Raw genomic sequence first — 27,961 nt, forward strand, 5'->3', positions numbered from 1 at the left:
GCTGAAAAACTACAGCACACGCATTAGCGCAATGATTCTCTACGATCAGCTTTACTCCGCCCAAGTGCTTGCCCTTTACTAATAAAGGGCACACGGAGGCAGCTCGACCACCGGGGGTGTTCATAGATCATCTCGACCACTGGGAGAGAGCGCTCATAGAGCACTGTTGCCTTGACTCTGTTAGGGGCACAGTAGTTTGATTGCTCCATATACTAGTCATGAGCTATCACTCATGCCATCAGAGGCGGAAGCAGTCGCTTCTAGGACGAAGCCAAGCCGATACCATAGGCAGGCGAAGGGAGCAAGACCAAGCCGAGCCACTAGTGGAGTGGCAAAGGAGGACTTCCCTTATCAATATATGGACAACTACCTCTCGAGCACAGGTTTAGGTTCGGCCTCAATGGGAGTATGGAGCACCTAACAACACATCTTCACAGAGCAAGAACTACGAGATCACCCCTTTCATTCTGGGGTGACGGAGGGATCGTACTATTTGAGCCTTTTTTTTATGCTTTTCCGGAGGTTTGGAGAAAGCTGCAATCAATAGGTCGACAAGCCTCCCTAACTGGAATTCACCTACAGGGAGTATCCCTTATGAATCGAAACTTGTACGGCAGTAGGGAAGGAAGAGCTAAGACTACAACCAATACCAAGTATCGAGCCTACCAAGCCTACGGAACCTTACTTATCCGTGGATCTTTCGGTTCAAGAAATAAGTGGATCAAACCATTTCTTCTGACTCTTTTTCAAATTCGAGAAATGTTGGTTGATCATATATATGCGTATCGAAATCACTTGAATTCCTTCATACTAGTAACAAGTCTAATCTAATAAATATGGATTTATCACATATAACATATATCAGAATAGTTCAGAATATAGAATTCCTCTTTTTATTTTTAGGTTCAATATTTTGATCTCCACGGTCCGAGTTTGAGTTATTGGAATTGGAATAAGATCGGCAGCGGATCACGAATCTTGGCGATCTTCTCTATCTAATGAATGGAAAGTCCACTTTGAAATCGTCCCCCCTGCACCACCCCCTAAGTAAATGCTTAGAGCCAAAAAAGGATCTTTCGTGTATAATCCTGCATAATCTCGAATGTTATCAGTTTCGGTACGTAGACCAAATGATACAATGCGAGCAAAAGTTTCTAGATTCATGGAGATATAGAACAGCATATAAATTATCATGCTTGCATATCCATCATTTGAGTCTCCAACAATTATTTCAATAATTACGTATCCAATTTGGGGTTCAACAAGCAATCGATATTTCACGATCAAAGGTGTAGTACTGCTTGTAGTAGCGGTCCTTCTATTTCATATTAACAATCAAAATATGATCGAAAGAAAAAATCTCCATTTGATGGGGCTTCTTCCTATACCTATGAATTCCATTGGACCCAGAAATGATACATTGGAAGAATCTTTTGGGTCTTCCAATATCAATAGGTTGATTGTTTCGCTCTTGTATCTTCCAAAATGGAAAAAGATCTCTGAGAGTTGTTTCACAGATCCGAAAGAGAGTACTTGGGTCCTCCCAATAACTAAAAAGTGTATCATGCCTGAATCTAGCTGGGGTTTGCGGTGGTGGGGGAACCAGATCGAAAAAAAGAGGGATTCTAGTTGTAAGATAGCTAATGAAACCGTAGCTGGAATTGAGATCTCATTCAATGAGAAAGAAATAAAAAATTTCTTTATTAAATTAACATAAACACATGCTAATTTCCAGTATGAATACTGCGTCCAAGATGAAGCTTGTGATTGGTAGTAAAACATCGATTCTTCTGTTGAGGCCCAATTCTATCTTTATAGATTTCTCTAGATACCTTCTTACGAAGTTTTGTTATAGCATCAAAAACTGCTTCTAGTTTAGGTGGACAGCCCGAAAAATAGACATCCACGGGAATTAGCTTATCGACTCCCCGAACAGTACTATAAGAATCGGTACTAAACATCCCTCCCGTAATAGTACAAGCTCCCATAGCAATGACATATTTTGGTTCGGGCATTTGCTCATATAATCTCACTAAGGAAGGGGCCATTTTCATTGTTACCATGTCGGCTGTTAAATGAGATCTCCTTGTCTAGGGGATGTTTCTAGAGATAATGATGGTATTCACTCATATGCCATGTTATATTTGGAAGAATAAAAATAAAACAGAGATTGTCTTTCGGAGAGATGGCTGGGTGGTTGATAATGTAGGTCAAACTACGGCCCTGGGATTATGTCATGGTTCCCCTGGGAAAACAATTATAAACCAATTAGGGTATTGCACCTCCTGAGTTAACCTATGCTTGCCCATGGGCGCCCTATTTTAATTTTAGGGTTTCCCATGGTCGCCCATGGGAACCCTGGTGCATCCCAATCAGGGTTTGGTTTGATAAACCAATGCCCTGTCCTTCTCTTTTGTGTCCCATGGAATTATGGAACCCAAAAGAGATGAAAAATTCATCTATATTCCATCCCATGGAAAGAGGGATCCATCCCATACCCGAATGCGCAGTGAAAAATAATCGATTCGGGTTACTTTCAAATCCCATGAATAATCAATAATTAGAACAACAGGAATTAACATAGAATTGCTAACCTGATGAGCCTCAAGTGTTGCTCCTCCAATAGACAATTGTTCTTCCTCCGATGAGCACTCCAAGCAAACAGATCTGAACCTCCAATGGTGCAGCCAAGGTTCTTCAAGCCAATCCTAGATGCTCTTCAGTTATTCAAGAAGATCTGGGTTTCCAAAACCCCAACTCTCAAACAAAGTAGAGAGCAAGAAGAAGGAGAAGAAGATATCACAAGAGAAAGAGGAGAGGCCAAAAACATCTAAGAAGGGGGGGGCAGTGAAAAACGTGGAGCATTGCCCCCTCTGCGTTTTTGGCTTCTTTATATAATGCTAGGGTTTTAAAAAATCCTAGATGAGAAAATAAAATCCCAATGAGAGTCAGACTCTCTCTCTCTCTCCTTGTTTGGTAGTTCTGTTTAACCTCAAAGTGCTTCTAATTGGTGAAGAAGTAGAATCTAATAGGGAATGATATAATTAATTACATTATTCAATTTATGGATAATTACAATTAGCATCATATCCATTAATTAAATAAAGAACCAATTATTTTAGCAAATTCCAAATAACTCCCTACATGATAATAAATTATCATGTACAACCCTCCCACTAATCAACACCATCATTATGGAATCTAGGGCATGTACACTTGTACTGCCAAACCCCATTCCATAGTACATGTCCATATAAGAGTGTCTGTGCATCTGATCGGGTCCCGCAAAACACGATAAAACACTTTATTCAAATAACTGCAGATAATCTATTATTTTATGTAAAATAGGTTTTGCAAAAATCATTTCCAAAATGGCACTGGATCCAGATTCCGATCCGACCATACACAGACAACCTCAATCTTGGTGTTCCCCAATCGGGCAGTGGTGACCATGTTGAGTACCTCCTTCACTCACCAAGTGTTCTCATATTCCCAGAACACCGGCTTTGACTCACTTGAGTCTCAGTCATTGATGAACCAAAGAATGCAAGCACACTTTGCAACGACAGGGTTCCGTCAGGTAAAGGGTGTCGGTGACACATGTCTATCCCTTCCTACATCTGGCAGTAATACATGAGAGAATCAACAAAGTAGATTCTTCGCCAATACACACATCGATCATGTGAGTACTTGCATTCGTACCCTGACATCACATGTTTAAGCATACCCAATGCGACGACCATATGATAAGGGTGCCCAGCCCAAACCCTAGTCGTGACTATCATTTTAAGTAAAAATTACGGACACATAATGCTCAAAAAGTTTATATCGCATGTGATAATATTAAACTAAAATATATAAAGGTTCAATACAAAGTAAAACCAGATTAAACCGGACCGAACCGGGTTTGATGGACACATGAATCCAACAATCTCCCACTTGTACATCAAAGCCAATTTCCCATACATTTTAAACCCATGCCCTCCATGTGTTTTTCAAACACTCTAGGAGACAAACCCTTTGTCAAGGCATCTGACACATTTTCAGTTGTGTCCACTATGGAGATACTCATGTCGCCCTACTAGATAATCTCTCTAATGAGGTGATACTTCCACTACACTTGCATGTTCCTCTGATGAGCTCTAGGGTCCTTAGCTTGTACAATGGCCCCTATGTTGTCACATAACAGGAGAATAGGGCCCTTGACAAGGTTAGGGACTACCTCCAAATCTGATAGGAATTTTCTCAGCCAAACACCTTCTTTCGCTGCATCGCAAGCTGCAAGGTATTCTGCTTCGATAGTGGAATCGGCTGTAGATTTCTGTTTTGCACTTTACCACACAATGACACCTCTACCCATTAGATACACCATCCCAGACATGGATTTTTCATCATCCCTGTCAATTTGGAAATCTGAGTTTGTCTAACCCAAAACTGACAACTGATCAAATCCAAAAACCAAGAAATAGTCCTTAGTCCTTCTCAAGTACTTAAGGACATTCTTGACAACACTCCAATGCTCTCGTCCAGAGTTAGACTGGTAACGACTTACGATACCTGCTGCATAGTAAATGTTTGGCCTCGTACATAACATAGAGTACATAAGACTCCTTCCTGTAGAGGCATAGGGAATCCTCTTCATCTCTTCAATGTCTGTCTGAGACTGAGGACATTGAGATCTGGAAAGACTGACTCCATGTTGAAAAGGGACACTTCCCCTTTTGGAGTTCTCCATGCTAAATCTGGCCCAAACCTTGTCAATATAGATAGCCTGTAACAAGCCTAGCATCCTTTTCTGGTGATCTCTCACGAGTTTGATCCCAAGGATATAGCTAGCTTCACCAAGGTCTTCATCGAGAACGTTGTGGACAACCACTGTTTCACTGATGAAAGAAACCCCACATTGTTACCCAGCAGTAATATGTCATCTACGTATAAAACAAGAAAACATACTGCACTCCCACTGATCTTCTTGTAAACGCATGGTTCATCCATGTTTTGATCAAAACCAAAAGATTTGATTGATTGATCAAACCTGATGTTCCAGTTTCTGGAAGCCTGCTTCAGTCCATAAATGGGCCTCTGCAATTTGCACACTTTTCTTTCTTCCTCTAAGGAAGAGAATCCCTATGGCTGATGCATGTAGATTTCTTCTTGAAAAAATTCATACAGAAATACAGTTTGCACATCCATCTACCAGATCTCATAATCAAAGTGTGTGGCGATAGCCAATAAAATCCTTATGGATTTCATCATCGCCACTGGTGAAAAGATTTCCTCATAGTCTATACCCTCTTTCTGGGTATAGCACTTTGCCACTAGTCTCGCTTTGAATCTTTCAACCTTTCCATCCGTGCCCTTCTTCCTCTTGAAGATCTATTTACATCCTATCGGCTTAACGCCAAGTGGTGGATCGACCAGAGTCCAGACCTTGTTGGAATGCATCGAATTGATTTCAGAGCGCATTGCCTCCAGCCACCTAGTGGCATCAACATCCTTAAGAGCCTCAAAGTATGTTATCGGATCATCATCCGACTCAACCGACACCATGTGGAACTCTTCCAATGTTTGTTCTTTTTCAGTTAGAAGAGTAAGCCTGGTGAGTGGTCTAATAGTCCTCCCACTACATTGAGGTTCTTGAGGTATTGGTATTTCAGCGGGTATGTCAATTGGTCTCACTTCTGGAAGTGAAGTTCCTGAGTTATCCAATAACTCTTTAATGACTACAGGTTTGGACCTCTTGGTCAACATTTCTTCCTCCAGAGATGTGACATGTTTACTTACAATGGCCTTTTGGTCAACCGAGTCATAAAAATAGTAACCTATCGTGCCTTTGGGGTAGCCTAGGAAAAAGCATCTTGAAGTCCTGGATTCCAACTTATCTGTTTGTTGCTTTTGCACACGTGCTATGCAATCCCATACCCTAAGGTGTTGAATGTTTGGCATACGCCCTTTCCACAACTCAAAGGATGTCTTAGCTACAGACTTGGATGGAACCCTATTCAAGATATAAATAGTTATTTCTAAAGCGTACCCCCAGAACGAGAGAGGTAGCTCACTATAAGTGAGCATCGTTCGGATCATATCCAATAGAGTTCGATAGCATCGTTCAGATACACCATTTTGTTGTGATGTTCGTGGATTATTTAGTTAACTAACTATCCCTTGCGATATGAGATATTATTTAAATTCATCTAATAGATACTCCCCTCCATGATCTGATCGTAAGGACTTGACGCGTTTATCGAGCTATCTTTCAACCTCGGCTTGGAACTCTTTGAATTTATCAAGGGCTTTCAATTTTCTACGCATCAAGTATATATAACCATATCTAGAGTAATCATCTGTGAAAATTATAAAATACTCATACCCATACCATGCTTGTATATTTATGAGCCCACACACATCAGTATGTATTAAGTCTAACAGATCTGTGGCTCTAGTACCTTTATTGCTAAAGGATTTCTTAGTCATTTTGCCTTGAAGGCATGACTCACAGGTAGGGAATGGTCCCACCCTCGAACACTCTAAGGGCCCATCCCTTACCAATCTACTGATTTGGTCCTAATTAATGTGACCTAATCTTAGATGCCATAGATATGTTGAGTTCATTGGAGCTACTTTCCATTTCAAATCAACATTCAAAACAACATTCGTTCTAATAGGGTAATCTTGAAATTATAATTCACTTTGTATATATCCAGATGCCACAAAAGAATTATTAAAACGAATAATTAATTTAGAATTAAAGGAAAACTATACCCATTCAAAACGAGTTTTGAAACTGAAATAATCTTCCTCTTAAAAGAGGGTACATAGTAACAATCCTTTAAAACCAAAGTAACTGAACTAAAATTTAAAATATAAGTTCCCACAGCCATCACCATGGTTTCAGCTCTAGTGCCCATCCGAAGATGCACCTCATTTCTTTCTAGATTCCTTATCTCCTTAAACCCCTACAAATCATTGCAAATGTGAACAGTGAAACCACCATCCACCAACCAAGAATTGGTCGATTCAAAAGAAAAATTAACTCATAAAGAACGTAAATATCACATGAACCTTCTTTAGTAGCTTCAGTATCATCTGACTTTTTGTCTTTCACAGTAGCCAGGAATGCACGACAGTTCCTTTTCCAGTGACCCTCCTTCTTGCAATAGAAGCACTTGCCTTTAGCTTTATTGCCAGACTTCCCACCCTTGGGTTTCAGGGGCTTAACCTTATTTCCCTTTTTCTTCTTCTTCCCATTTGAAGAAGGCTTCATATCAGCTGCATTGACCTCAGTCTTGTCCTTTTCAAGGAAGCTTACGCCTTTACCAATGTATTAGCAAGCTCGGTGAACTCCATCTCCTTATCTGACATCTTGTAAGACATCTTAAAGGGTGCATAGGCAGAAGTGAGTGATGCCAAGATCACATCAGTCTTGTATCGCAGACCAAAATTAGTCCCCATGGATTCGGAGTTTCTCAAATAGATTAATCATTTTCATGACATAGTCCATCATTGGCGTCCCCTGGGACATCTTGCAGTTATGGATCTGACCCACTACATCAGAGTGTGCATATGTCAGCTGCCTGTTGAACAATTCAGCAAGCTTATTCATTTTACTGCCTGAGGTGCGTATATCCTTGACTGAGTCCAAAACTAATTTTTCCAATGATCCTAGGATATAAAGTAATGCCTTGGAGTCCCTCTTGAGGAAATCTTGCATCCCTTCATATGCCTCAAAATCATTCGAGTCGGGTTGAGGAGGAATTTGTTCACCAAGAACTGTGTATAGTCATTCTGCAGTCAGGAGCAATTTAATGCTCCGATACCAATCAACATAATTTGTATCATTTAATTTGTATTCCCTAATGAGTGTTAACAGGTTGGAATTAACGACAGCCATTGAGTAATAATCAACACATGTATAAGTAAAAACACATGCATATTAATATCCATTGATAAAAAAAAAAACTGAGCATACACATCAATGGTCTTTCATGATTTAGGTCTCCTTTATGATCCAAAAAATGAATTGGATACCTACAACCCTTGCATGCATAACTTAACCTGTCGGGAGTCATTATACACACCGTGGTAGTGTGGACTAAGCTGTCCGCCTCATGGGCCTCCAATATTTTTTGCCACTTGGGTGTCATGCCCAGATCCTGTCGGCTAACATATACCCAAGTCATGCATTTGCCTATTGCATTAGTTAGAATCATGGAATCATGAAAGATGGCCCACTGTCGCAGTGCCCTCTTACTATCCATCTCCTAACGTATCTAGATAGAGGTAAATATAGATAACCATGTGATAACGAGCCTGAAAATGTCCTGTCGACGTATGCGGGGTCATATCACACAATCTCTACATTTATCTTCAATAGGAGGCCATGGACATGTCTACTAACTTAGACTAGTCCATATCATACATGTATTATTATTAAAGAGGGATTAAGCAACTCTCACATATATATCATGGATGGAATCAAATAACATAATTAATCAACATCAATTAAAAGTGATTATGGGATGGCGGCATTTTTATCAGAAAAAATTAAAGAACCCTCACTAATAACTTTCTTTTAATTATGGGTGCATCAATCAAGCCATGGATGCCACGCCTCAATCATCTCCTCCGCCCGATCACGTCTTCAAAGTAGGTGACTTACATCTCCATAAGCTTTGAATGCCACATGTGGATCATCATCAACATGCCCTGGGAGTCCTAACTCTTCTAAAATTACAATGGAAACCTAGGAAAAATATTCTATACACTTTCCTTTCCATAATAAAGAAACCCTGCATGGAGAAACCAACCCATCATTTTGGGCTGCCCATGGGGTGGAGTACATTTGTTTATAAAAAAGAAAGGGGGAAAGAGAGAAAGAGAGAGAAGCATCACATCCACCCATAATCCCAATGCATCACATACATCAAATTACCATCCATTTTATTAGAAAGCCAATCCCATGACCACATCATATTATAACATGGTCATTATTAAAGTAAGCAAACATAACACTGGATTTCTTCAATTATTGAACCACCACATCACATGTGATAACATGTATCAAAGCCCATTACCAATTAACATCTCATTTTAATTCCAAGTGGTTGGAGAGAAAAATCTCTTCACCCATCTTCTTCCTCCATAATAATAAAAATTCTGTTTCTGTAAAACCCTTTTTTTTTTTTTTATAAAAACTAGGAGGGAAAACATTGCAGAAAAATTTTGCTCAAAACCACAAGGGCAAAAGGGCACAAGCCACGGGCTGCACGCAGGGCGCGCGCATGCATGGTGCTGCATGTGGCTTGCTACAGGTGGCTGCCGCACGTGCCAGGTGCACAAGCCATAGGCCACAGGCAACAGCCTACTCCTTGCTAGCCGCGGGCTGGTGGCATGGGCAGGGGCATTCATGTGGGGATGGTTGGCAGCGTGCGCTCCATCCCGACATCCCTCAAAAAAAAATTAATTAAATAAAATTTCTCTTCCCTTTTTTATGGATACATTTTTTTAATAATTGGAATAATACAATCAATCAAATCCACGGTCATTATAACCAACCACATGGGCAAATTGCTAGATTCTAACAACCTTGTAACTACTCATGTGCAAATGGGAAGGTTGTTACAACAACCATATAACCACCCATGTGCATCTTCCATAAACTCAATCAAGAATTTGGCAACTTGCATCCCATACATGATAATTACATTAAAACACTAATTATATGATATCCATGGGTGAGAAAGGTGGCTCTGATACCACACTGTAGGTCAAACTACAGTCCTGTGATTATGTCATGGTTCCCCTGGGGAACCAATTATAAACCAATTAGGGTATTGCACCTCCTGGGTTAACCCATGCTTGCCCATGGGCGCCCTATTTTAATTTTAGGGTTTCCCATGGGAACCCTGCTGCATCCCAATCAGGGTTTGGTCTGATAAACCAATGCTCTGTCCTTCTCTTTTGAGTCCCATGGAATTATTGAACCCAAAAGAGATGGAAAATTCATCTCTATTCCATCCGGGATCCATCCCATACCCGAATGCGCATCGAAAAATAATCGATTTGGGTTACTTTCACATCCTATGAATAATCAATAATTAGAACAATAGGAATTAACATAGAATTGCTAACCTGATGAGCCTCAAGTGTTGCTCCTCCAATAGGCAATGGTTCTTCCTCCGATGAGCACTCCAAGCAAACAAATTTGAATCTCCAATGGTGCAACCAAGGTTCTTCAAGCCAATCCTAGATGCTCTTCAGTTCTTCAAGCAGATCTGGGTTTCCAAAACCCTAACTCTCAAACAAAGTAGAGAGCAAAAAGAAGGAGAAGAAGAGATCATAAGAGAGAGAGGGGAGGCCAAAAACATCCAAGAAGGGGGGGAGGGCAGTGAAAAACGTGGAGCACTGCCCCCTCTGCGTTTTTGGCTTCTTTATATAATGCTAGGGTTTTAAAAAATCCTAGATGGGAAAATAAAATCCCAGTGAGAGTCAGACTCTCTCTCTCCTTGTTTGGCAGTTTTGTTTAAACTCAAAGTGCTTCTAATTGGTGAAGAAGCATAATCTAATAGGGAATGATATAATTAATTATTTTATTTAATTTATGGATAATTATAATTAGCACCATATCCATTAATTAAATAAAGAACCAATTATTTTAGCAAATTCTAAATAACTCCCTGCATGATAATAAATTATCATGTATAACCCCCCCCCCCACTAATCAACACCATCATTATGGAATCTAGGGCATATACACTTGTACTGCCAAACCCCATTCCATAGTACATGTCCATATACGAGTGTTTGTGCATCTGATTGGGTCCCACAAAACACGATAAAACACTTTTTTCAAATAACTACATATAATCTATTATTTTATGTAAAATAGGTTTTGCAAAAACCATTTCCAAAACGGCACTGGATCCAGATTCCGATCCGACCATACACAGACAACTTCAATCTTGGTGTTCCCCAATCTGGCAGCAGTGACCATGTTGAGTAACTCCTTCACTCACAAAGTGTTTGCGTATTCCCAGAATACTGGCTTTGAGTCGCTTTAGTCCAGTCATTGATGAACCAAAGAATGCGATCACACTTTGCAACGATAGGGTTCCCTCAGGTAAAGGGTGTCGGTGACACATGTCTATCCCTTCCTACATCTGGTAGTAATACATGAGAGAATCGAAAAAGTAGATTCTTCGCCAATAAACACATTGATCATGTGAGTACTCGCATTTGTACCCTGACATTACATGTCTAGGTATACCCAATGCGACGACCATATGATAAGGGTGCCCAACCCAAACCCTAATCGTGACTACCATTTTAAGTAAAACTTATGGACACATAATTCTCAAAAAGTTTATATCGTATGTGATAATATTAAACCAAAATGTATAAAGGCTCAATACAAAGTAAAATCGGATTGAACCGGACCAAATCGGGTTTGATGGAAACATAAATCCAACAGATAGCTTCGGTCTTGAAAATCGATATAATTTTTTATTCAAAACTATCGAGGGTTCGAATCCCTCTCTCTCCTTTTGCTCTCTGAACAGATTTCTTTATGTATTGGCATTGTCCGGCAGTATCATCAAGGGAATGGCTCGACTATCTCACCTAGCCGAGCTAGGAAAAAAAAAGATAAATGAGTAATGAGTTTTTAAAAGAAAAATGGAAAACTTTTTAAGTATGAACTGATCCCAATATATATAAAGGCATGTTGCACATGCTATGTGCAACCGTGATTCTTACGAAAGTGAGTTAGGATTTTCTGCATTTTAGGTTAGTTTTTCTTTTTGCTTTACTTGAGGACAAGTAATGTTCAAATGTGGGGGAATCTGATGAGCACATTTATGTGTGAAATCTTAGGGCATAAAGCATACATTTTACTACATTGGACAGAGTTACTTTGATGCTTTCTTGTGTTTTTCAGGTTTTGGGCTATTCTGGACTATCGAGAGCTGCATGTCCCAAGTTACATGTAAAGTTGTCATTTTTCCTTCCATGGCTGTAAAGAAGACTAAATTTGGAGCAAGTTGGATGTGATGGAACGTAAGTACGCATTCGTCTAGCCCACCTTACAGTTGATTATTCTTTTCATCCCAAGAAAGGATAATGGGTCAGAAAGGAGCTGTAGTGCAAGCCCATAGTCAGTCTACCACTGTCCAAGGATATTTTTGACATTATAGAAGATATTTCTAAGCAATGGTGGAGATCTACCGCAAGTACATGGCCATTTTGGTAATTTTACATTCTTGAAGAGAGAGAAGGACGGCTACCCACATGGAGGGACCCACACTGCCACTAGATTCCATATTTTTTAAAGGCCCACAAGGTATCCACAATTTTTATTAGGCTACATTTAATGCCCCACGATTTTTAGAGGACACATTGGGGATTTTATTAGTTGGTTGAGTGGAATCCTAGTCATCACTCTCTCTCTCTCCTCTAACTTTTCAAGGGCATTCCTGAAATTTCACTTGGGATAGATTTATTTTGAAAGATATTTTCTCATCTATGGAAGGTTGAAAAATCAAAGATGCCTTGATTTTATTGCTTGGAGAAGATATCTACAAAGAAAAGGAAGCACAAGTTAGAATTAGAAATTTGCTTTTCTAGAAATAGAAGGCTTATGTAAACAATATTCTCCTCTCCCTCTTTCTATTTCTTTTTCTTTTTCTTAGGAGCCAAGGCAATGTAAAGGAGGAAGGAGAAGAGAATATTCTCTTTTCTTTGGAATATTTCTCCTTCATTTCCCTCTTCTCTCTTCTCCTCTCTTCTCTTATTTCTTCTCCCCTTCCCCTATAAATACCCCTTACCTTTCTTGTAAAAATGGCTCATTCACTTAGTAAAATTTCTTCTCTTCTTCTCCTTCTAATTTGTAATTTTTGGCTTTTCTAAGTTCTAGTTTGTTTTTTTTAATTTTCATTTAATGGTTATAATAGGTTTAGTTTATGCTTTAATTTCAATTTAAGTCTTCAATTGGGTTGTAATTTCTTAATTTTAGTTTAGGTTTTAAACCTTCTAGTCTAAGTTCTTAAGTTGATGACAAGAGTTGAAGATTTAGAAGAGGAGGTCATGGTAAGTTTATGCAAGTATTCAAGCTTTTCAATTACATTCATGCAAGCACATCCAGGTTTTACTATCTAAACTCTCAATCTCATTCTCCATCTCCTCTATCTCTCTCTATCTTCTTCTTCTTCTCCCTCTATTTCTTTTATTTTAATTTTATATGGTTGCGGTTTGTTGATGCATTTTTATTCCCTTATTTCTTTTTATATGGTTAGTATGTGTGGATGCATTTTTATTCCTTTCAATTCGCTTTAGTTTGATAGGTTAGATGCTCATATGTTAAGACGCCGATTTAATCCCTTAATTTTGTTAGATGCTTATGAGTTAGGAAGCATTGATTTTCGTTAGTTTAATTAGTTTAATTTAACACTTTAATTTGGTTCACTTTGCATTACTTTTAAGTTAGTTAAATAGAGTGGCGTATATCTCCTCGAGTTCGACCCGTAGCTACGATTGACCCGTTCGCTTACTGTTTTATTTTAACTCTCACAAGTTTTTGGCGCCGCTGCCGGGGAGATTATTGTCCATTTTATTTATCTGATTTTTAAGTAGTTCGAAGTGTTTTAGTTTATTATTTTCTCTTCTTTTTCTGGAGAAAAAAAATTGGTTTTTGAAAACTTCTTCTTGTTTCTCTTCTGTTTCAAATAGTGTGCGCCCAATCTAAAGTCCTTCATATGCTTCAACCTTTCATCTTTTGGTGTCCCTCATAGGATTAAGTTACCTATGACGCTACATCTTGACTTAGTTGGGTGGATTGGCATGTGACTTATCTTTAGAGGTGACCACTCTAGATAACAGGAAAGCGACATAGTGAGAGCATTGAAAACATAAACGTATAGTAGACTTCCACTCTACATCAGAATTCATTTGGAGTCGACCGTAGGTTGCTATAGAAGACTATATGGGTTCCCTTGCTGTCAACCTATATGGCATCCTTACAGCTTTGGAACCATTGTTTCGGTTCTTAAGGGATAGATGCACTGTCTACCTTGGGCTCTCTCTTATTTTTAGTACTTTTTTCTAAAGTCTTTTACTTTTTTCTTTAATTTTTCTAAAGGAGACCTCATATCTGTTTAGGTGGCTACGGTATGGACTCGTGATTCATCTAATCGTCTTATTAGAATACCACCTTCTCCACTACCCTTAACCCCACCGTTGACCATGGGTGACCAACAACCCAAGACTCTTAAGGATAGATTTTACCCTACTAGGGCTGCACAGCCTTTTTGCATCAACTTGCCACTTGTTACAGGAAACAATTATAAACTCAAGACCAACTTCATTAGCATGCTACCCCACTTCCATGGGATGGCCAATGAAGATGCTTTTTTTCCTTAGGAAATTTGAGGAGGTCTGTGTTCTAATAAGGTCCAGAATTTGACTGATGATGCAGTTAGGCTTAGGTTTATACCCTTTGCCCTAAAAGATCAGGCTAAGAAGTGGCTCTATGGACTGTCAACAAACTCCATTAATACATGGGATGAGTTCACCATTGTCTTTTTGAGAAAATTCTTCCCTCTTCACAAGACCAATAAGCTTAAGAGTGACATCCTCCAATTCAGGTAGAAACCACAAGAGTCCTTTTCTAAATTCATGGAAAGATTCAAGGACCTCCTCTTAGAATGCCCTCACCATAGTTTTGGCTTGTGGCAGCTATGCCAAATTATTTATGAGGGTATTGATTATCAGACCAAGCAACTTGTAGAGTCCATGTGTCCTACAGGCTTTACTTCTTTTTTTGAGGAAAATGATGCATGGACATTCTTAACCAACTTGGCTGATAAGACTAGGGAATGGGAATCTTCCCAAGAGACTGAAAGGACCACTAAGGGGTATTTCATTGAGGGTATGCCAGCCAAGGAGGCCAAACTTGACAGCCTCATAAAAAGGATAGTTCTTAAAGATTCTTTACCGGTTAACCAGGTCAACCAAGTGATAATATGCAGTTGGTGCCAAACACCTGGACATATTTTGGAGGAATGCCCCAACACCTTGGTGGGCAATTCCAGCACTGAGAATGTAAGTGTTCTCTACCAAAATAACCCATATAGTAATACTTACAATCTATGATGGAGAAATCATCCCAATTTCTCCTGAAATCAAGGAAACCAAGCAGGCCCATCCAACTTTAACCATCAAGGCCAGCTTGGTGTCCAAAGGCCCAACTATGCACCACAAAGCCAAGGAATGTCTCCTAACCCCTTTTCCCCTCGTCCTCATCTAGGACCTTCTGTGAATTCTGCTAGGCCTCCTCTCCTTGCACCCTATCAGCCACCCCCAGGGTTCATCAATATAGGAGAGGCACCAAGAATAGGTGAGATTGAGAAAAGAATGACCATTATGGAAAAGCAACTCACCTAGCTTGTCACAATTTTACATGAGAGGGAAATAAGGAAGTTACCTAGCCAACCTGAACCAAATCCTAGGCATCAGGTTCATATTCAACAAGGTACCCAAGCTCCTCCACTCAATGACGTACAAGGCCAACAGCTTCAAGGGCCCTCCAGCCAGGTTAATGCTGTATATGCTTTAAGGAGTGGTCGTGAGTATCAATAGGCTAGTACACCTCAGTCTTTACCATCTCATACTCCTGTTGACTCTCCCCCTTCTGTAGAAGTCGTTGTAGTGCCTACTGTTCCAAGTTCGTCTGATGAACCTGAAGAAATTCCAGATGATTTGGTTAAGGAAACCAAAAATGATTCTGTTGAGAAAGTAAAAGAGACCACCCCTGAAAGAGTTTATACCCCACCTGCCCCTTTCCCAAAAAGGTTGGTTAGCAAGAAGTCTCCTTCTGTGGAAAAAATTTTGGATGTTTTTAAACAGGTTCAGGTGAATATCCCCTTGTTGGATGTTATTGCCCAGATCCCCACTTATGCTAAAGTCCTCAAAGACTTATACACCCAAAAACGGACCACCAATGTGTCCAAAAAGGCATTCTTGGCTGCTAACATTAGTTCTCTCATCTCACAGCCAGTAGTAGCCAAGCATAAGGATCCTGGAAGCCCCACCATCTCTTGCACTATAGGCAATACCACTATTGATCATGCTTTATTAGACCTTGGTGCAAGTGTGAACCTCTTACCCTTTCATGTCTACCAACAACTAGGATTGGGAGAACTGAAACCCACCAAAATCACTCTTCAGCTTGTAGATCGGTCGGTTAAAATTTCTAAGGGAATGATTGAGGATGTCCTATTGAAGGTTGGAAAATTTATTTTTCCTGTGAATTTTATTGTTTTAGATACCCAACCTACTGCCAACTTCAAGGACCAAATCCCTATCATCTTGGGTAGGCAATTCCTAGCTACTAGTAATGCTTTAATCAATTGCAGGAATGATCTCATAAAATTATCTTTTGGCAATACTTCTGTTGACTTCAATGTGTTTAGGTTGGGTAAGCAGCCTGATATGGATGAAGAGGTCCATATGCTTCAAGGTTTCCTGATGATATTGATATGTTCTTTGAGATTAATTTTGATTCGGGATTTCAAGAATGTATGCAGGAATTAGAGGGTGTTGATGATACCCCCTTATCTGAGGTCTGGAGCATCCAACCACCTTTGGAGACCCTTGGACCCCTATCCACCTCCATTCCCAAACCCTTTATTATTGAGCCCCCCACATTAGAGTTGAAGGCATTGCCCTCCAACCTCAAGTATGCCTTCCTAGGGCAAGATCACACTCTTCCTGTTATTATTACTTCTGATTTGACTTCTATTCAGGAAGAAGAGTTGATTAAGCTTCTAAAGGACCACAAGGAAGCTATAGGTTGGACCATGTCTGACATTAAAAGTATTAGCCCCTACATTGTTCAATATCATATCCATCTGATGGAGAGTCCCAAACCTTCTAGGGAACCCCAAAGGAGGGTTAATCCTGTGATAAAAGAGACAATCAAGAAAGAGATCCTAAAGTGCTTGGATCATGGCATCATTTATCCTATTTCTGATAGCCAATGGGTGAGTCCTGTGCAGATTGTGCCTAAGAAAGGAGGAGTCACTGTAGTTGAGAATGTCAATAATGAATTGATTCCAACCCGTATCCAAATGGGGTGGAGAGTGTGCATTGACTATAGGAAATTGAATGTGGCAACATGAAAGGACCACTTTCCCTTGTCTTTTATTGATCAGATGTTAGAGAGACTAGCTGACCATGAATATTATTATTTTCTTGATGGTTATGCAGGCTATAACCAAATCCCTATTGCTCTAGAGGACCAACATAAGACCACTTTCACATACCCTTATGGAGCTTTTGCTTACCGACGTATGCCTTTTGGGCTTTGCAATGCCCCTGCTACATTCCAAAGGTGCATAATGAGTATCTTTTCTGATATGGTAGAGCACTTCTTAGAGGTGTTTATGGATGATTTTTTTATTCACGGCTCTACCTTTTCTAATTGCTTGCATCATCTCTCTTTGGTTCTCAAAAGATGCATAGAAAAGAACTTGGTCTTGAATTAGGAGAAGTGCCACTTCATGGTGAAGCAAGGCATAGTTCTTGGTCACATTGTGTCCAAAGAGGGGATTAAGGTTGATAGATCTAAGGTGGACCTCATTGCCAATTTACCACCCAAGAGTGTGAAGGACATTAGATCTTTTCTTGGCCATGCAGGTTTTTACAGAAGATTCATCAAGGGTTTTAGCCAGATAGCTAGACCTCTCACTTCCCTTTAAGCAAAGGATTGCCCATTTGATTTTTCTCCTGAGTGTCATAAGAGTTTTGAGCAATTGAAAAGAGCATTGACCTTAGCCCCCATTATGCAAGCTCCAAAATGGACAGTGTCATTTGAGCTTATGTGTGATGCCTCTGATTTTGCTATAGGGGCTGTTCTTGGGCAAAGAATCAGCAACTTGCCCCATGTGATTTATTATGCTAGTAGGACTCTTGATGATGCACAGCTTAATTATACAACCACAGAGAAAGAATTTTTAATTGTTGTGTTTGCTTTAGAGAAATTTAGGCCCTACTTGGTTGGATCACATGTCATTGTTTACACTAACCATGCAATTATCAAATATCTTGTGCAGAAGAAAGATGCCAAGGCTCGCCTCATTAGGTGGGTCCTTTTGTTGTAAGAATTTGATCTTGAAATTAGGGATAAGAAAGGGTGTGAAAATTTGGTTGCAGACCATTTATCCCGGCTGCCTAATTCCTTGACTGTTGATTCTCTAGTCAACGAGAATTTTTCTGATGAGTATCTGATGGCAGTGTCTAGTGAACCTTGGTTTGCTGACATTGTCAATTTTCTGGTTACGGGTGTGACACTTGCACATTGGTCCATCCAAGATAAGAATCGTTTCTTTTCACAGGTTAAATATTTCTTCTGGGACAATCCTTATCTTTTTAAGACTTGTCCGGATCAAGTAATCCGAAGATGTGTTCCTGATCATGAACAACAATCTGTCTTATCTTTTTGCCATGATCAGGCTTGTGGAGGCCACTTTGGGCCCAATAAGACGGCGACCAAGGTTTTACAGTGTGGATTTTATTGGCCTAGTCTATTTAAAGACGTTTTTACTTATTGCAAGGCATGTTCTTCATGCCAATCTTTAGGAGGTCTTTCTAGGAGAAATATGATGCCCCTCAACCCAATTCTGGTGGTTGAGGTGTTTGATGTATGGGGCATTGATTTCATGGGGCCTTTCGCAAACTCTTTTGGTAACCTGTACATATTACTTGCTGTGGACTATGTGTCCACATGGATTGAAGCTATTGCTTATAAGACTAATGACCACAAGGTGATTGTGAAATTTCTGAAGGAGAACATCTTCTCCCATTTTGGTATTCCCCAGGCTATCATTAGTGATCGGGGCAAGCATTTTTGTAATCAACCTTTTAAGACCCTCATGAGAAAATATTGTGTCATTCACAAGTTAGCCACACCCTACCATCCCCAGACTAGTGGCTAGGTTGAGGTTTCAAATCCGCAAATAAAACAAATTCTTGAGAAAACCATCAACCCGAACCGCAAGGATTGGTCTAACCGGTTGTTAGATGCTTTGTGGGCCCATAGGACAGCTTTCAAGATTGATCTTGGTCAATCTTTGTACCGTCTGGTGTATGGAAAGGCATGTCACTTACCTGTAGAAATTGGGCACAAGGTCTTTTGGGCTATCAAGAAGCTTAACTTTAACTTACCCACTGCAGGTGCCCATAGGAAACTCCAACTATCTGAGTTGGAAGAGCATAGGAATGAGGCATATGAGAATGCCTGGATTTATAAGGCAAAAACCAAGGCTTTCCATGATAGGCACATTTTGAGAAAAACTTTTGAGGTAAGCCAGAAAGTTTTGTTGTACAATTCTTGTTTGCACATCTTTCTAGGTAAGTTACGCTCTAGATGGGATGGCCCCTATATAGTTCAAACTGTCTATCCTCATGGGGCTGTTGAAGTCCTCAATCCAAGTACAGGAGCTACTTTCAAGGTAAATGGCCAACATTTGAAGCCATATATAGAGATGCCTACTCCAGTTGAGGAAGCGGTCATGGATCTCCATGAGCCTCTTTACCTTGACCACTGATATCCTGGTATGTATCCTCTCCCTTGTCCTTATTCTTTCTTTTCTGCATGCATTGCGAACACTGCATAACTTAAGTGTGGGGGGGTTTGTGTTGGACTTTATTTGTGAATTTTGATTGTGGCGATAGTTTGGTTATGTGCATAAGTCTCTTTGATTGCAAAGCGAGAGAAAGAGGGAATTAGGTTCCCTAGCATGCGTAGTAATAAAAAATCCCTTTTCAAGGATGGTAGTTGATTTGTATCCAGTGATGGGGATTGAGTTTAAAAATATGAGTGCTATTTCATTTGATGGTTAGATTCCTCTATGTGTTTTTGGACCCTTTGATCTTTTGGCTAGTAGTTGAGTCCAATTTGTTTGTGGCAAGGCAAGGCATGAAAGTGAAAGTGAATGGAAGAAGTAAAAAAATGAAAAAAAAAAAGAAATAAAAGAGAAAGAAACGAAAGTGGAATTCCTTAGGACTAGACAGGGCACTGTGCCTCATGAAGCAAGGTGACTTGATCGAAATTCCTTGGAAGGAAACTCAAAAAAAAACTCTTGCATCAATGTCTCAAAGTCTTCATAGATACATGCAAAAAGCGAAGCTACCAAGTATTTGGGTGTCTAGTGTATGCTCCACCATGTCATTCAGGGAACAGTAGTGGAGTAGAAATAGAGTTTGTGGAAAAAGAAAAGGAAAAAAACTTTTGCCTTAATGCCTGGAAAAAAAGAAAGTATGGTCAACAATACTCAATGCCTAAGTCTTTGGTTCCATCGATACCATGGGGAGTTTACTTGAAGGTGAGTAGTGTTTAGAAGATAAGAGGAGATCCCTTAATCTTGATATATGCTAGTTGCTTGAATTGATGTGGGGTGATAAAATTCAAGTGTGGGGGAACCCTTTGGCTCCTTGATCTTTAGTTGAGTATTTCTTTGAGATTGTGTGCACTATCTTACTTATGCCATAAGAAAAATTTACATCATTCTTTTTTATTTATTGAATTTTGGGTGTATATTCACTACAAACACCCACGAGACACAACTCGCCCACTAGGGGTAATCTAGGGGTTTAAAGGCTTGTTGCACATGCTAAGTGCAACCGTGATTCCTACGAAAGTGAGTTAGGATTTTCTGCATTTTAGGTTAGTTTTTCTTTTTGCTTTACTTGAGGACAAGTAACGTTCAAGTGTGGGGGAATATGATGAGCACATTTATGTGTGAAATCTTAGGGCATAAAGCATACATTTTACCACATTGGATAGAGTTACTTTAGTGCTTTCTTGTGTTTTTTAGGTTTTGGGCTATTCTGGACTATCGGGAGCTGCATGTCCCAAGTTACATGTAAAGTTGCCATTTTTCCTTCTATGGCTGTAAAGAGGACTAAATTTGGAGCAAGTTGGACGTGACGAAACGCAAGTACGCATTCGTCTAGCCCACCGTACAGTTGATTATTCTTTTCAGCCCAAGAAAGGATTATGGGTTAGAAAGGAGCTGTAGTGCAAGCCCATAGTCAGTCTACCACTGCCCAAGGACAATTACATTCATGCAAGAACATCCAGGTTTTACTATCTAAACTCTCAATCTCATTCTCCATCTCCTCTATCTCTCTCTATCTTCTTCTTCTTCTCCCTCTATTTCTTTTATTTTAATTTTATAAGGTTGTGGTTTGTGGATGCATTTTTATTCCCTTATTTCTTTTTATATGGTTAGTATGTGTGGCTGCATTTTTATTCCTTTCAATTCGCTTTAGTTTGATAGGTTAGATGCTCATGTGTTAGGACGCCGATTTAATCCCTTAATTTTGTTAGATGCTTAAGAGTTAGGATGCATTGATTTTCGTTAGTTTAATTTAACACTTTAATTTGATTCACTTTGCATTACTTTTAAGTTAGTTAAATAGAGTGGCGTATATCTCCTCGTGTTCGACCTGTAGCTACGATTGACCCGTACGCTTGCGGTTTTATTTTAACTCTAACACTGATTCACCACCAACTGTGAGTCATCTCAAATCGTGACTTTTTTTACTTGCACTGAACGGGCCACACGTATCCCAGCCAATAAGGCCTCATATTCTACCTCATTGTTTGATACTGGGAAGTTGAACCTTAAAGCATATTGTATCTTGAATCCTTTAGGGCTTGTCAAAATGAGCCCCGCTCCTCCCCTTGTTGACCTGCTCGACCCATCTACAGACAAAGTCCTTGGAGCTTGGTTACGCTCCCACAGGCTCACTTCCTCCTCTGGCTCGCTTTCCACACGGGTGCATTCCACGATGAAGTCAGCAAGTACCAGTCCCTTGATTACCGCACGAGGCTTGAACTTTACGTTGTATTCACTGAGCTCAACTGCCCAAGTTACAAGTCATTAGGACGTATTGGGCTTGTGCAGAATCTTCTTTAGGGGTTGGTCCTTTAAGACCGTGATACTATGTGCTTGGAGGTTTCCTTGCGGCTATGACTGAGGCTAGGGCAAGTTTCTCGACCTCTCAGTACGTCATTTCCTCTTCCAGTCGTACGTAACTGACATAGTAGATGGGCTGTTGTTGCTTCTCTTATCTTTCAACAGTATTGCGCTTACTGCCAGTACAGATGTTGCCAGATATAATAGTAGCACATCGTTCGGCTTTGGTCTTATCAGCAAGGGTGGTTTTTCCAGGTATATCTTTAATTCTTTGAAAGCTTTCTGGCATTCTTCGGTCTAGGTGAAGTCCTTAGGGTTTCTCAGGTTTTTGAGACTCTTGAAGAATTGTAGGCACTTGTCTCCTGCGTGGGACATGAATCTTGTCAGGGCCGTTATCCATCCGTTCAGCTTCTCCACTTCCCTGACCATGCAGGGAGCTTCCATATCCCTTAAGGCTTGCACTTTAGCTAGGTTAGCTTCAATCCCTCTTTTTGAGACCATATGTTACGGCCTGGAAAAAAAAATTAACTCAAACCCGAATCTGAATATAGATCCAAAACCCGAAGTCGTGGCATCGTGTGCATTACGGAGTATTGATTTGATGTTTGAACGGGTAGAAGATGAAGAAGGAATCCCGGTGGTAACCCGTCGCTTGTCGGTAAAATGACAGATACCTCCCCCGTGCGATTGTGAAATCCACGTGCAGATGTACAACTCGTGGTAAGGAACCCCAACCTCGTATTAGGTGTTTTTTGGTATTATAAATATTTCCATGTGGGTCCACTTCCGGAACGTTTTGACTTTTGGATGTTCCGACACGGAGAAAACAAAAAAACTAGATTCTTAGGTTAATGTACTAGTTGATTGCTGCATCAACCAGAGAATCATACCATCGCGGATTTTGATCCTAGAGGCGCAGGGCTCAGTGTTTTGGGTCGGGGATCTCACTGCCGCACCCCGAATAATGGATTGGAATGTTTTCCTCAACATTCTAGGACCCATGGGGCCCATAAAATCCAAATATCTACGTCAGGATTGGCTCAATGCATAAAGAGACAAAATCCCACAAGAAAAGACAAAATTAAGGAATTAGTATTGAGATTAGATTATGTGAGAATTTAGTTAATGACACCTATTAAATTAAGCTAATGACACCTATCAAATTAAGTTAATGACACCTATTAAGCTAATGACACCTATCAAATTAAGCTAATGACACCTATCAAAGTAAGCTAATGACACATGTATATACTTAAGAAAGAAAGTAAAACTAAAACCAATCTAATTTAACTGACTCTTATTAAGGTTTAAATAATCAAACATTATCAAACCTTAAGTAACCAACTCATATTAAGAATTAAATAATCAAAACCTTATCAAACTTAAGAAACCGACTTATATTAAAATTTAAATAATCAAGGACTTTATCTAAACCCCACCTACCCACTTACACAATTTTAATCTTTTGAACCAAAACAAAGGAAAAGAAGAGAAGGAGAAGAAGAAAAGAAAGAGAGGCCGATTGAGAGAGGAGAGAAAAGAAAAGAAAAGAAGGAGAAGAAGGAGAAGAAAAAGAAAGGAAGAACAAGGGGTTGCTAACCTAAGGTAATATCTTCACCCCCCTCATCTTCTCTTCAACCTAATTATGTTAGATTCCATGAAACCCATCTACCTTCCTCATCAAATTGTTCCCCCTAAACCCCTCTATTGCCTAATCTTCTCCTAAACCTATGGATTCTTTTAATTTCTTTCTTGAGAGGGAATTGAGTAAACCCATTTCTTGATTCCAACTTCAAGGTAAGCCTGACCTTGGCTTTAGATGGTCCCGTTCATAGTAATGATCACGCAACAATGTCCATGATCAATTGAATGTAGATTCAGCCCAAAACCCCCATTAGAAATTCTATTTTCTGCATTTTTGGGTCTGTTGTGCATCTCTGGTCGATGTCCTAGTCAATTGGGTCATCAACCAGAGAATACAAATTCAGTTTTTAAAACACTACCATCTCAGGTTGGGGTCCCAGTTGACTGGTTCATCAACCAAAGAATAATTATTTCAATTTTTAGAACACTGCCATCTCAGGTCGATGTCCCGGTTGACTGGCTCATCAACCTGAGATGTTGTTTCACTCGTGAACACGTCCTAGACCATACCTAACCTCACTCCAAGGTAACCCTAGGACTCCACATGACCTTAGGCACTTTCTAACACACATGTATTGGTTTAATAATCATAGGACATAGCTTCTCGATCTTTGAACCTATCGACAGCCAACTCGAGAACCAATCTAGCTAAGCGAACGAAAGTAATCAAAGTGAGTGGGAATATGTCATACATGTAGGTGTAATACAACTGTTGTGCTATAATATGGTAATTGATTACGTTATTTCTCATTCTTATTTTTTATTATTGTTATGAGATTTAAATGGAAATTATTGAGGTATGATATTATTGTTGGCATGCTTGCATGTGATTGTTAGAATAGATGTCGTAGTCGGCTTGAAAATGAAAGGTATGGTGTGCCATAGTATGGGATGCAGGAGCACTGTACACTTCATACTATGTTCATATAAAATGGCATTTATCTAGGGATCAACATCACCCGTACTACGAACCCTTGCCAACAGGAGTTAAGGTGTTGGATACCACAAATGTGTGAGGCTAATGTCCCGAAGGGGCATTGCTCAGTCAGTAGACTCATCGGGTCATTAGGACAGGTGGTGTCAATTGTCCCATCAGTCAATAGGGCTAGTGGTAGCACAGTGGTAACATTGAAGGCTGGTCTGGCTAACCTTGGGAAGGGATGCCGAAGTCGACTGGTTTTTCTGATAACTCAATGGATGTATCACGGGAAGGGGTTAGAAGCCCGCACCAGGGATACATGTATTGGGATTGTAGTAGTACCTTCTTACCTGGACTTAGGTTTGTTGTTAGGTGGATTAAATAATAAAAACTGAACCTCATACATATAGGATCATGTTTGTGTTGCATCTGCATGCATGGTTTATTTTTCATTCACGGGGCTCGGTGGAGCTTACCCTCATAGAATATTTTCTTTTAGATTATCTTGCAGTTGGATGTGATAGTAGTAGGAAGCATTACTTCAAGGCAGAGGCTGATGACCACTATGAACGTGTCGGTGTAGAGCCGGAGGATTGTGACCCTAATCATGCAGATGATTAGGGTGTCCTTGGAGAACAAGGACTGATGATGTGGCGTTATCTTTATGTTTTATTTTGCTAAATACTACCCCTTTCCGGTGGAAAAGTTTCTACTGTTTATATTTTAGAATAATTGTATGTTAGCTCAATGGTCGTGAACTTGGGAATATCGAGCAGTTGGAACTTTAATGTAAATAATATGTATAAAGGACTTGTAAATAATTACTTTTCCTGCACTCTGATCAATGTAACACGTGTTATCTTGAAATTGTGTTATGCTTGTGATGTGTATTTATTGCATCTGGATCTTGGTGGTCTCCGAATACATCAGGTATTCGGGTCAGCCATCGAATCCTCCCAGGGGGTGGATTCGGGGTGTGACACCATATATCCTAAGAACTTCCCTGAGATGACCCAAAGGCACACTTGGCAGGATTAAGCTTCATCTGGTTTGCTCGGAGGACTTGGAAGACTTCATCAAGGCCTATAACGCGATGTTTGGCCTTGACGCTTTTTACGAGCATATCATCTACATAAACCTCCATATTTCTCCCTATTTGATGTTTGAACATTTTATTTACCATTCTTTGGTAAGTGGCCCCAGCGTTCTTTAAACCAAACGACATCATCAAGTAGCAGTAGTTTTTCTTATCGATCCTGAATGCCATGTAGGACTCGTCTCCCTTTTTCATGAAGATTTGATTGTAACCTGAATAGGCATCCATGAAACTTAGCATTTCATGACCCACGGTTGCGTCTATCAAGAGATCAATATGTGGGAGTGGGTACTCATCCTTTGGGCAGGCTTTATTGAGGTCGGTGTAGTCAACGTACATCCTCCATTTGCTGTTCGATTTGGGGACCATTACAACTTTTGCTAGCCAAGTGGGGAATCGCTCCTCCCTGATGAATCTAGATTACTTGAGCTTATCTACTTCTTCTCTTATGGCCACTTGTCTGTCAATTGTGAAGTTCCTTCTCTTCTGCTATACAGGCTTGCGAGTAGGATCAACGTGCATTGCATGTTCTGTGATGTGCCTGGGGATGCCTGGCATATCATTTGTTGACCAGGAGAATACGTCCACGTTCCTTCTTAAAATGGTGATCAACTTCTCTCGTTGATCTTCTCCCAATAAGGTACCTATCTTAACCGTGTGGGGGGGGGATTTACCTCGTCAAGGCATATCTCTGTGAGATCTTCCCTGGGTTCCCCTCTACGATCCTTCATTTTGTCCCGATGATCATGTATTTCTACCGATAGTGCTACTCCTCGGTAGTTTCCCTTTTCTTGCTTGACGAAGGTGACTTAGCATTCCTGAGACCTTTTTTTGCTCCGTGCGGCATTCTCCAATTCCTTTCTCTGTGGGGAACTTCATTTTGAGATGCTTCGTTGACACTATAGCTCCCATTTTGTTGAGGCATGTACTCCCTAGGATGGTGTTGAAAGCTGATGCCACCTTTACCACCATAAAGTCAACCAGTATCATGGTGGTGCACAGGCTCTTTCCAATCATGATGGTTAGTCTGACTGACTCTTCTATGGGTGTTGACGCTCCAAAAAAACTATACGGTGACGTCCCTTTGTATTGGAGCTCATCATCTAGCAGGCCCAGTTGCTTGTAGGGGTCGTATCAACGAGAATTCGATGCATCTCTTTGTTCCCTACGATGGCCTTAATTACGATCATATCATCATGCGGCCAACTGATTCCCTCCATGTCGCTGTGGTAGAAGGAGATTATGGGGGCGGTCTTTACTTTCTTTCTTCCGGCTTCCACGATTCCCATAAACCTGGTGTGGGCCTTCGCTTTTCTTCTTGATTCCTGGCTTAGCCCCCCGAAGATGGTGAGAATGGTTGGGCCAGTGGGTTGAATACCTTCCACTGTTCGTCCCCATCGATCGTTCCTTAGGGGGTTCAGAGACCATTCTTCCTGGCGTGCTCCCTTGATCCTACATCGTCTTCCCTCTTGCCAGTCGAAGTTGTCTTCCCTTGGGCCTTCTCTTTCATTGTTTCTTCTATCTCTTTCTTCACTTTTCACATAACGGTGTAGCTGCCCCATCTTTATCAGGTCCTCAATTTCTCTCTTCAGTTGGCGGCAGTTCTCAGTGTCGTGCCTAGTGTCCTTATGATAACGATAATTCTTCTTTTGGTTCCGGTCCTTAGGCCATGAGATCATTGGCCTGGGGGGCCAAAGGAGTCCTTGGTCTTGTATTTGCATGAGAATATTGGTCCTAGTGGCGTTCAAGGGAGTGTATTTTGGGTTGGGATCTCGATCCATATGGCATTCTGCTCTAGGCTTTTTATCTTTTTCTCTCTGGTCTTCTCGGTCATGAGAGGATCTCTTCCTCTGTTCTGGGGCCTTTTGCTCGGTTGCCTTCCAGGCCTTCAGCATATCCTTCATGTTGGCAAACTGGTTGCATCACTCCATCAATTCTCCCATGTTGGTTGGGGGATCCAAGGCCATAGACATGACCAGGTCATGGTCAGAGACCCCTTCGTACAAGGCGTTGTAAGCCATGGCTTCATCCAGATCCTTGATATCGAGTGACTCTTATATGAATCTTGTGAGGTACTCTCGGACGGACTCATCGCTTCATTGTTTTACTGCGAGCAAGTTGGTTATTATCTTCCTCTGCTTGATGCTACTCTGAAACCAGGCAATGAAGGTGGTGTACAACTCCGCCAGAGTATTTATCGATCCTGATTTAGTCTTGAGAACCCAGCTATTGCTGCCCCTTTGAGAGAGCTGGGGAACGCGCACAGATTCTTGCCTCCGATCCTCTGTATATCGTCATCATGGTGTTGACGTAGCTAATGTGATCGTG

The 27,961-nt window shown here is 40.5% G+C and overlaps 1 long non-coding RNA gene across 1 annotated transcript; it reads left to right on the forward strand.

Moving 5' to 3' along the window:
* Positions 1 to 1,261: 1,261 nt before the first annotated feature.
* Positions 1,262 to 27,813, forward strand: LOC122656543. Its single transcript, XR_006332122.1, has 3 exons — positions 1,262 to 1,455; positions 21,338 to 21,345; positions 27,803 to 27,813. It is a non-coding gene; the product is annotated as an uncharacterized LOC122656543 (long non-coding RNA).
* Positions 27,814 to 27,961: the final 148 nt, after the last annotated feature.

Source organism: Telopea speciosissima, chromosome 3 (assembly GCF_018873765.1).
Source record: "Telopea speciosissima isolate NSW1024214 ecotype Mountain lineage chromosome 3, Tspe_v1, whole genome shotgun sequence".
In the NCBI taxonomy this organism is placed as follows: domain Eukaryota; kingdom Viridiplantae; phylum Streptophyta; class Magnoliopsida; order Proteales; family Proteaceae; genus Telopea; species Telopea speciosissima.